Source organism: Saccostrea cucullata, unplaced genomic scaffold (assembly GCF_032062105.1).
Source record: "Saccostrea cucullata isolate Sc308-1 unplaced genomic scaffold, CSIRO_AGI_Scuc_v1 ctg8133, whole genome shotgun sequence".
In the NCBI taxonomy this organism is placed as follows: Eukaryota; Metazoa; Mollusca; class Bivalvia; order Ostreida; family Ostreidae; genus Saccostrea; species Saccostrea cuccullata.
In genome coordinates, this window is record NW_026926871.1 from 1 (window position 1) to 11,303 (window position 11,303).

Genomic DNA, 11,303 nt, shown 5'->3' on the forward strand with positions numbered 1-11,303 from the left:
AAACACGAAAAGAAGTACAACAAAAAGAGAATATAAACGGGGTTTTGGGGGCATTAAAACCATCATCAAAGCGACAAAGCAATCGTTAAGATAAACGCTATCATGTTTTCAGCTACTACCCTTGTAAAGTGTTGGTAACAAGAGTAACTCAACGTTTTTAATTTCCCCAGAACAAAAGAAATCAACATAGCTTTTTCATAAAAACTGGACATAGGTAGTCAATCATATACACTTGTAATGTTTCAGAGTCAAATCTAGGTGCTTCTATTTTCCCAGCAGAAAAAAATTTTTTCGTGTGGAATGTATAGTACTTTGTTCGATCGTATGTATATAAAAAATGAATGATCTATAAAACATGAGGTATTACCATTGAGACAGCGATCTCCCGAGAATCCCGGTAAACATCCATCAAAGCATTTCCCCGTAAATCGGTCACAAACACTTGGCGTTGAACATGTTTTACTACAGACACTTGTGCAGTTGAACCCATAATAACCTAAGGGGCATTCTGTTAAGATTTCAGAACTTCGAAATACATATTGACACAATAACGAGAAAATGTGAAGTATCATGAAGGAATTATTGTCGTAACAGGGTAGTTCACGATATTAAAGAATTCAGATATTGAATTTCATTGTTTTATAAAATTATATTGTTTTTATGCCCGTAAATTTAAAGTTGGGAATGTTTTTTGCACTTTCTGTCCGACCGTTTTATTCACTGGTTTATTTAGAGACACAAGCCATTTCTTTGGAAAATAATACCATGGTATATACGGACTCTGTATTTTGATTCTGGGGCTTAACTAACATATGAGGAATTTTTCTTTTGCCATGTGCTGCACATACGGGCGTTTTAAGTATTTCACAATTACATTGTGTTTGTCTAGATTTGTCCCATTTAAAACCATAAAGGAAGATTTTGTGTTAAGGAATCTATGATGATATCTGAATTTCCCGCTTGAGGAAAAAGAAGAGAATGTGCAGATCGGAACAGGGGGATGTCGATTGGGTACTTTAAGAAGGAAGACTGACCATAGGAATATGTGGTCTAAAATTTTATTGCAAAAGCTCAATTGCCCGAAAATGGAAGTTTTGCACACATAGAATGTATAATTAAGGCCTTGACAATTGACTTCAAAAAGGGTCTCTTTTGAGCCTTTAGAAAGTTGTGGTGTAGATTTTTAAAAGCAAAAAGCTCAAAACTTCTGGGGGATCTCCCAAAATTTGCGAATGACCTAAAGTAAAACTAAATTATTTTTTTCTAACAGGAATGTCAATACTGAGTTTATCATGCTTCTTACTATTTAGTTTTAAGTTTGACTTTGCCATCTTTGGTCAGTTAAAGATCTTAATAAAAACGTATACTTCAAAGTGATGACGAACTGTGAATTTATTCTATGTTTTCCTTTTCCACTTTTAGCGTGTAATAATAATACAGATATTTATTCCTTGTTCTATACTAGTTGATTTAAGTTTTGTTACTTTTTCCTGCTAAAAATTAAGAATATTTTTCAAACTTGAATTAATATGAATAAGAAAAAGGTACCAGAAATATAAAAGCTATCAATTTATAAATTAACTTAAGTCGAATTAATTATTAATTCATAGCATTTTTACGATCAATTCAGTTCTTACCCGTTATACATTTATCCCCATAGAGATAGCTCAAGCATCCATTCACGCAGATTCCAGTCATGCTATCACATGGCAGAAGAATGTAATGATGCTATTAAAGCTCGCAAAAAAGCAGAAAGACAATTTAATAGATTACCAACATCTCTTTAAATTTAAGCAATTTCCGTATATTTAAAGCAAAACTTTGGAGAACTATAAATTTTAATAAACGAAAATCTTGGAAAGAGTTCATGTCCAACATTAATTCACATCTCCTATCAATAAGGTTTGGAACGCAATACAGGAAGTTCAAGGGAAAAGGTCCTGAAAAATATTACGAGCATCTGAAGGTTGGAAATCAAATTATTACGGATAAAAAACAAATATCCAATGAAATAGCTAGTACAATTCATAAAAATTCCTCCACAAAAAATGTGAGCCCTAAATTTAGTAAACATAAAACATCTCAAGAAAATAAAACATTAAATTTTACATCTGAAAACAATGAATGTTATAATCAGCCATTTACTATTGACGAACTTCAAAAATCCTTAGAAAAGTCTCATGATACAGCTGTAGGACCAGATCAGATTCATTACCAAATAATCAAACACCTTCCTATAAACAGCAAAGAGTGTCTTTTAAAAATTTTTAATAAAATTTGGGAGCGAGGTCAATTTCCACCTCCCTGGACCCAGGCTACTATTATTCCTATTCCAAAACCTGGAAAGAATCATACGGATCCAAATAATTATCGACCAATTGCTTTAACAAGCTGCTTATGTAAAACCATGGAAAGGATGATTAATGAACGCCTCATATGGTTTCTTGAAACCAATAATATTCTATCTAATATACAATGTGGTTTTAGAAAAAACCAAAGCAGAATTGACCAGTTGGTAAGACTGGAAACCTATATTCGAGATGCTTTTATCAAAAAAAGAGCATGTTGTATCTGTGTTTTTTGATTTAGAAAAAGCATATGATACTACATGGAGACATGGTATTTTAGAAGATCTTGACAATATGGGCCTAAAAGGGCATTTACCAATTTTTGTTAAGAATTTTTTAAATGATAGACATTTTAAAGTCCGCTTGGGGTCTACTTATTCGGAAAGCTTTGAACAGGAAATGGGTGTACCACAAGGCAGTAGTTTTTTTATCAGTCACTTTATTTAATATGAAAATTAACAGCTTAGCTGAAGTACTGAAAAATGATATGCATGGAAGTTTATATGTGGATGATTTTGTTCTTTGTTATAAAGCTAAAAACATGAATTATATTGAACGAAAATTACAGTCTTGCCTAAATAAAATTCAAGACTGGGCTGATACAAATGGATCATTTTTCAAAAAGTAAAACCGCCTGTGTGCATTTCTGTTCTAAACGGAAGGCTCATGACAAACCACATTTACTACTAGATGGAAATCCTATAAAAGTTGCTAAGGAGATAAAATTTTTAGGTATAATTTTTGATAGTAAACTTTCATTTGTATCACATATTAAAATGCTAAAAGAAAAATGCACAAAGGCCTTAGATGTTATTAAAGTAGTTGCAAATACTAAATGGGGGGCAGATAAAGATACTCTTTCAAAACTATATCGTTCTTTAGTTAGATCCAAGTTAGATTATGGCTGTATTGTGTATGGCTCTGCAAGAACTTCATACGTAAAAGCTCTAGATGCAATACACCAGCAAGGCCTCCGACTGTGCTTGGGAGCTTTTCGAACTTCTCCTAAAGACAGTCTATATGTTGAGGCAAACGAACCGCCTCTCGGCTTACGAAGAATTAAACTTACTTTGCAGTATATTTTGAAATTAAAAGCAAATGTTAATAATCCCGCTTATAATTGTGTTTTTCATCCGCAGTACGAAGACTTGTATCATAAGAGAAAATCATGTGTAAAACCCCTTGGTCTAAGATCTAAAAAACATATAAGAGATTCTGAATTACCTTTGGATATTATAAAACCTTCTAATTTTTCGGAAATACCGCCATGGCAATTAATAAATCCGAACCGTAGATTTATCTTTAACTGAATTTAAGAAAATCGAAAACAAATTGTCTTGTTTTTAAACAAAAATATGCCGAAATAAAACATTCTTATGGTTCAACAGTTGAGGTGTATACAGATGGTTCAAAGGATAAAAATAAAGTAGCATCAGCTGCCGTGATGGAAGACAGTATTTTCTCTACACGGCTCCCAAATGAAGCAACAATCTTTACCGCCGAAGCAAAGGCCATTCAACTTGCATTTGAATATATAAAAATCTTCTAGTGGAAAAATATTCACAATATTTTCGGATTTGCTCCGCTTACAATCTATACAAAATAAGAATATTGATCAACCTTACATTTTAGATATTTTAATTCAATATTATCATTTGGCGCAACAAGGTAAAACAGTAATTTTTTGTTGGATTCCGAGTCATGTCGGAATCCCTGGAAATACTAGAGCTGACAGTGCTGCCAAAAATGCACTTCAACATCAAATTACTTTATTCAAAATTCCTTACACCGATTTGAAATATCTCGTTAAAATTTATGTTAATTCTCTTTGGCAAATTTATTGGAATTTTTGTGACGAAAGTAAGCTTTACGCTATTGAAAACAAAGTTAACAAATCACCTCACTTCGGTCTGAAACGTCAGGACGAAGTAATTATATCAAGAATACGTATTGGGCATTCAAAAATTACACATGAATATTTTTATTGAATCGGGAGTCACAGCCAGAATGCATATCCTGTGACTGTCCAATAACTATAAATCACATACTTTTAGAATGTTCCGATTTTACACCTATTCGAAGTAGACTTTTTGGAAGTATAAAAACAATGTATGAACTTTTTACAAATGTTCATGTTTACAAAATTTTAGAATATCTACAAGAAACGGATTATTATAGTAAAATTTGAATAAAATCTTGAAAGTAATTTTAATTAGAAATGCATTAGCATATATGAATTTATTTTATCAACAGTTTATACACTATTTTTAACAGTTTATATATTTAAAAAATATATTTAAGTCCGTCGGACGGGACGTTAAATGGTGCCCCGTGTCAAGGATGACACCCCCTTGGCAGGTAAAAGATCGTTTCTCTGGAGTTCGAAAAAGAGTAGGCTCATTGGGGGCCGCCAGAGAAACCAAAAACTTTATTTATCCATTAACCTTATAGTCCTCCGAAATATGGCTCTAAAAATTGCCGACTCGGCGTTAAACAATATAAAATCAATCAATCACATGGCTTTTTATCTTTGCAGAAACCACAAGGTTCTCTACAGTTGCGTCCGTATATTTACCGGGTCTACAAACTATAAACGGATTTTGCATATACCAGGAAGCTTATTAATTGGCGAAAGTTTTCATAATATACAAAAAAGATATAAACAGCAGCAATTTGCTATTTTTTTTTTTAAAGGGTGAATAATATTTACTAAGGTGATGATCGCAAAATATTTACACACAGTACAAATCTGTGAAAAGGGAAGTTTCAGATGTGTTTAAAAGAAACACTGGAAATAATAAAATCTTAATATTGCTCTTCATCAATAAGTTCTTGCCTCAAAATTTCTTTTGAAATGGAAATAAGATACAATGTACATTATTGAAGACAAGGTGTTACTTCTCGCTCATCAGTGGAATATTTCTGGTAGAATGGTAGGGTTGTTAAAATAGTTCGTGGACACATTGAATTGCGGAAAATATATTGTGTACTGTGAAGTATTACCTATGTCTGAATAAATTCCTACATTTTGTTTATTAGTATGTAAAAATTCAGGTCCATTTACTTAAAGCTTGAAAATTTACAACGATTTTTACTATGAGCTTATGGGATTCACGGAGCAATCACTTGAGGTAAGGTGACGTGACAACCAGATTTCAACCCGTTAAACTTTGTCCAGTTCTTTGAATCTTTCATTTCTACAGGTTTTTCTTATCTTTTTTCTATTTCTAAATTGAATATCTATATCAAGACATGTTATTTTTCTATTATAATGTCTTTTGTACTGCTTCGGATTGTACTGATTCGGATATTATTGAGATCTTATAAATGGAATGGAAACTATGCAAAACCATATAGGCACAACGTCCATGAGATAAGGGGGTAGTGAAGTATCGATGGAGTTAATCATATAAAATGTTAATCCTTCCATTCTTATACAGCTACAACCATTTGAAAACTTTGTCCTTTGTATGTGTAGAAAATTCCCGGCAGCATCTTAAACATTTTAATGTCTTTGGACATTTTTCTGTCCGCACACATAATTTTTATATAGTGCGGTGCTCCAAGACGAATGATGACGTTCCGATTTTATGCTCTGTTTTTACGCGTTGATCATTTATAAATGGCTATAAAACAGTCTTATACCCCCCAATTTTATTCGAAATTTCTCCCAGTGACGTTTCATAAATACTTTAGCGAGAGGTAAAGTACCATAAATCTCTTTGCGCTACAATTGTGCAGTTTTTAATTTTGATAAAGATTCTTTGTGATGTGAACGTGCCAAAATGTAGCATGCTCCGTGAAGCAAGTTTTATCAAAATAAAAAGCTGTTTATTTCTCAATAATCATTGTAGAGCACCAAATCTTTGTATATTTACTGGAAAATAGTTTGAGTTTATCCGGGAAGTTTGACCGGCTTTGTGGAAATCGCGCGCTCACACTAGAACTAGTCTGCTAACTTTTGTAACACCCGTCGTACATGTATTTTTTTTTTTAAATCTGATGACGGACACTGCTATTCCTGTAGACAAGATATGATTAACTTAGTGAAACACTTATGTCCCATTACCAATGAAATACATACCACAAAAATGAACGAAGACTGCAGAAACATGCAGAGGCAAAACTTTTTAATAGATTGTTCGATTGTATCCAAAAATAACCTTGACGTAAATATTTTATCGTAATTTGTATACAAAATTTAATTTCAGTATGTGCAATCTCTGCCAAAAAAGGAACGAAAAATGCAAATCATTGGAATTTTTCTAGGTACAAGGAGCTTAACTCTTATAAAAACTGCTCGATCGTACCAAAAACAATAATTGACCCAGATATTTTTATGATTAATCTGTATAATAAATGTTATTACAGTATATGCAACCTCTGCAAAAAGAAGATGAACGGTAATTTCAACTTGATGGACCAATAGACAGACGACTCTAGACAGCAGCAAAGCAATATGCCCTCACTTCATCGAAGAGGGGGATAAAAAAGTAACGATACCATTGAGACATCGATCTCCCGAGAATCCTGGTAAACATCCATCAAAGCAAGTCCCTGTAAACAGGTCTGGGCGGCCTCCGTTTTTGGAGGATAGCTAGATTCAATATGGCAGCCAAATTTTTTACCATATATGGAAATCGCAATGCAATGTCGGATAGTTTATCTTCTGATTTCAGAGGATAGCACAGGTAATTTTCAAACGCCGCATGCCTACCTTTAATCAAAAAGTGCAATCACCAGAGTACAATTAAATAAAAGATCAGACATTAAACTATCAATTGTATGTGGCGATTTGAGATTCTATGTCTAGAATTTTTACAATACGTTTCAAAGTTAGCACTTCTTGCGCTTCATTTCTACTCAATATTTCTTGTTATTTTGTTTAATTTTTATGTTTTTTCCCTATCAGAACAAATAAAAAGGCACTTAAATGCTCAAACAATACATAAATAACATTACTTTCATATTTCTTTTAATTAAAGATTAGAGGAAAAGGAAACACAAAAGAAAACGTACTGTAAAGACAAAATACACTCTGCCTGATAATTTAAGCAAAGATGAAATAAATATTATTTAGAGAAAATAAGAAAAAAAATCCCACTTTTTAGCTGTGCAGCATCTAAACTTCCGCTAGAGTTCTTAGATGAGGCCTCGACGGGGACCATGCATTCGCAGTATATATATTTCCACGGACAACGTAAGTTTCAGTCAGATTAGTTTTGACAACGGGTAGACGCAATTGAATTTAAGTCAGTCTTAATTGATAAGGGGGACGGTCTAACCTTGCTGTAGATGGAGATTGATCCTAATTTATTTCAGGGGTCTTAATATTTCAGTTTTATTAGATGTATACACATACAACAGTATAGAAGACTACGTAATACAGAACGGAAAGTAGCTCCGCCCACTGTAGTCCCGTGCAGAAGAGCAAACTTCAAAGAAAAATTCCTCTACCGTCTTATTAAATGAAATAATTATGAAACTGAATTTTTCAAAATTATGTTTTTTAAAACTTTTATGCTGTTAACACATAATTATTTTACCGGAATATGAGGTTGGCTATAACTTATTTTCAGACAGAAAAGGGTCTTTAACAAAGCTTTCAAATGAATAATTTATTGACAGCAAATTACCAAAATTTATTGAAATGATTTAAATACCTATATTTAACCATCATCGTATGAAATTTAACCTTTTATTTGTTTTGGTTGAAAAATCAGAGTACGGTACATAAACTGGGACTTGAGATGCAAGAGTTGCTGTTATTTGTTTGGTTTATACTTCCCTTTGTTTTGAAAAGTCCGGTAGGTGGCGACACCTCCATCCTCTGTTTCTAGAGGATAAAATCTATCCTCCAAAAACAGAGGCCGCCTAGACCTGGTAAATCGGTCACAAACACCTGGCGTAGCACATGTTCTACTACAGATACCAGTACATTTGAATCCGAAAAACCAAGTGGGCATTCTGTAAATTAAAATAATTTAGGTTAAAAGTTTAAACTTCTTCTCTTTTTTTATCTTTTTTTTTATCTTTTTATAAATAATATTATAAACAAGAGGCCCAAGGGCCTTGAATCGCTCTTCTGATAAATTGTACAATCTATCACTTCTATTTGAAGCCTCTAACCCTAATTTATAAGTATCCTAAGACCCAAGCTGCATCAACTGACAAAGTTTGATGATTCTTAACCAATTAGGGCTGAAGATATTTTTAATAATAAAGCATAAAAAACCATAAGTACGTCACAGTGACCTATTTTAAGATTGAAGTTTTCTGAGGACTCAAGATGCATTAATAGACAAATATTGAAGATTCTAAGCCAGTAAGTATTTGAGACATTTAAAAGTAGATCACTGTGACCTAATTTTTTGTAAACGATTTTTGAAAACCCAAGATACATCAACAGACAAAGTTAGATGATTATAAGCCAATAAGTACCTGAGATATTCAAATGTAGGTCATCATGACCTACTTTTTGGTCTCACATTCTCTAAAAACCCAAGATGCATCAATTAACAAATTTGATGATTCTAAACCAGTTAGTACCATAGATACTTAAATAAGCCATAAAATGTCAAAAATTAGGTCACCATGACCTACTTTTTTAGACACCATTCTCCAAAACCCAAGATGCATCAACTGATGATGTTTGATGATTCTAAGCCAACATGTACTATAGATACTTAAATAAAGCCATAAAATGTCAAAAGTAAGTCACCATGACCTACTTTTTGGTCGTCACTCTCTGAAAACCTAAGACGCATCAACTCACAAAGTTTGATGATTCTAAGCCAATAAATACATAAGATACTTAAATAAAGCCATAAAATGTCGAAATTAGGTCACAGTGACCTACTTTTTGGACATCATTCTTCGAAGACCCAAGATGAATTAATTTACAAAGTTTCATGATTCTAAGCTAATAAGTACCGTACAAATTTTGACAGTTAGTCACAATGTTGGCAGTTAGTCACAATGTTGAGTTGAGTTAGTCAAATGTTGACAGTTAGTCACAATGTTGACAGTTAGTCACAATATTGACATTTAGTCACAATGTTGGCAGTTAGTCACAATGTTGACAGTTAGTCACAATGTTGGCAGTTAGTCACAATATTGGCAGTTAGTCACAATATTGGCAGTTAGTCACAATGTTGCAGGCTTGGGACAATTACATTGTAAAGTAATGCATAACATTACCATTACTTCAACAATTTGGGCATTAAATTACCATTACCATTACTCTATTTTCTTAAAGTAATGCATTACATTACCATTACTTTAGTAAAGTCATGCATTACCATTACCATTACTTTTGGAGGTTTTTAAACATAGAAATGTATACAAAATATAGCGATTTTTTTTCATAAGTATGTATCCACCCCCTTCAAAACTAAACATGATATTCAATAATTCAAATTTGATTTCAAGTTTTTGTATATATTACATTGTCAATAACTTACATTCACAGAAAGTTCAGACTTTTAAATTGTCAGTTATACAAGACATGTACAATATCCACTTTTTGTTTAACTATTGATGTTATGAAGCAATTAACCTTTGGGGCACTTTAACCCCTAGCTGCCCAAAAATATTTAATAATAACGTATACAGGCTATTTTGATTAGTACCTTAAATTATGAAAGAAATAAATGCATTGACAAACTTTTTGAAAAAGTAGACAGGATGACGATGTACATTTTTATCTGCTAATCATACAATGCCTGCATGTCTTCTAATTGGTACAATGAAATTTTCATGGTCAGTACAAGCTACATGCAGACCAGCTTAATTAATGTTTTATAAAAACAGTCAGGAGAAAGGAACTGGAAATTTGGAGCATTTCTCCAAACAATGCATTGTTTTAATTGTTACATAACCCAAAGGCATAGTGTGTTTTGATGACACTCTAGCTATTTAAAAGGTGGCAATTATCAGTTTTCACTGTATATAATAATAGTGTATCTCATATGTGATTTTTTATTTAAAAAAAAGATTTTTTAAAACTATTTTATATAAATCTTTAAAATTAATTCTTATTGAAATACGTTTGAAAACTTAAACGTAAGGTAAGTGTACTTTCAACAGAATAAAAAATGTATTTAAATAGATACAGAAATTTTATTTAAATAGGTTAACTTTTTTTTCAATTTTATCATTTGCAAAGAAATAAAAATAAATAATAAAAAATAACCTAAACAATAATTTCCATCATCCATGTCCATTTTAATTTCTTCAAATAGGTACATACAAAATAATGCTTTGTAATACTATGTTATAATTACCATTACCATTACATGTAATGCAAATTTTTGGGCATTACACATTACTAGCATTACCTTGAGTTCATGTAATGCATTGCAATGCATTACCATTACAATTAGCATTACCCCAAGCCTGCAATGTTGACAGTTAGTCACAATGTTGACAGTTAGTTGCAATATTGGCAGTTAGTCACAATGTTGACAGTTAGTCACAATGTTGACAGTTAGTCACAATGTTGACAGTTAGTCACAATGTTGACAGTTAGTCACAATGTTGGCAGTTACTCACAATGTTGACAGTTAGTCACAATGTTGACAGTTAGTCACGATGTTGACAGTTAGTCACGATGTTGACAGTTAGTCACAATGTTGACAGGTAGTCACAATGTTGGCAGTTACTCACAATGTTGACAGTTAGTCACGATGTTGACAGATAGTCACAATGTTGACAGTTAGTCACAATGTTGACAGTTACTCACAATGTTGACAGTTACTCACAATGTTGACAGTTAGTTGCAATATTGGCAGTTACTCACAATGTTGGCAGTTACTCACAATATTAGCAGTTAGTCACAATGTTGACAGTTAGTCACAATGTTGACAGTTAGTCACAATGTTGGCAATTACTCACAATGTTGGCAGTTAGTTGCAATTTATTTCTCAATGTAATAAAACAATGTATTAGTATTGA

General features: G+C 32.4%; 1 long non-coding RNA gene across 2 annotated transcripts; it reads right to left on the reverse strand.

Annotated features, from left to right (window-relative positions):
* Positions 1-368: 368 nt before the first annotated feature.
* Positions 369-8,341, reverse strand: LOC134272800 (uncharacterized). 2 transcript variants are annotated; one of them, XR_009993292.1, is made up of 3 exons: positions 8,251-8,341; positions 6,852-6,926; positions 369-508 (listed from the first exon to the last, which is right to left on the reverse strand). It is a non-coding gene; the product is annotated as an uncharacterized LOC134272800 (long non-coding RNA). The 2 variants fall into 2 exon arrangements; XR_009993293.1 differs by lacking the exon at positions 369-508 and adding an exon at positions 4,861-4,928 and having other exon boundaries at positions 6,847-6,926.
* Positions 8,342-11,303: the final 2,962 nt, after the last annotated feature.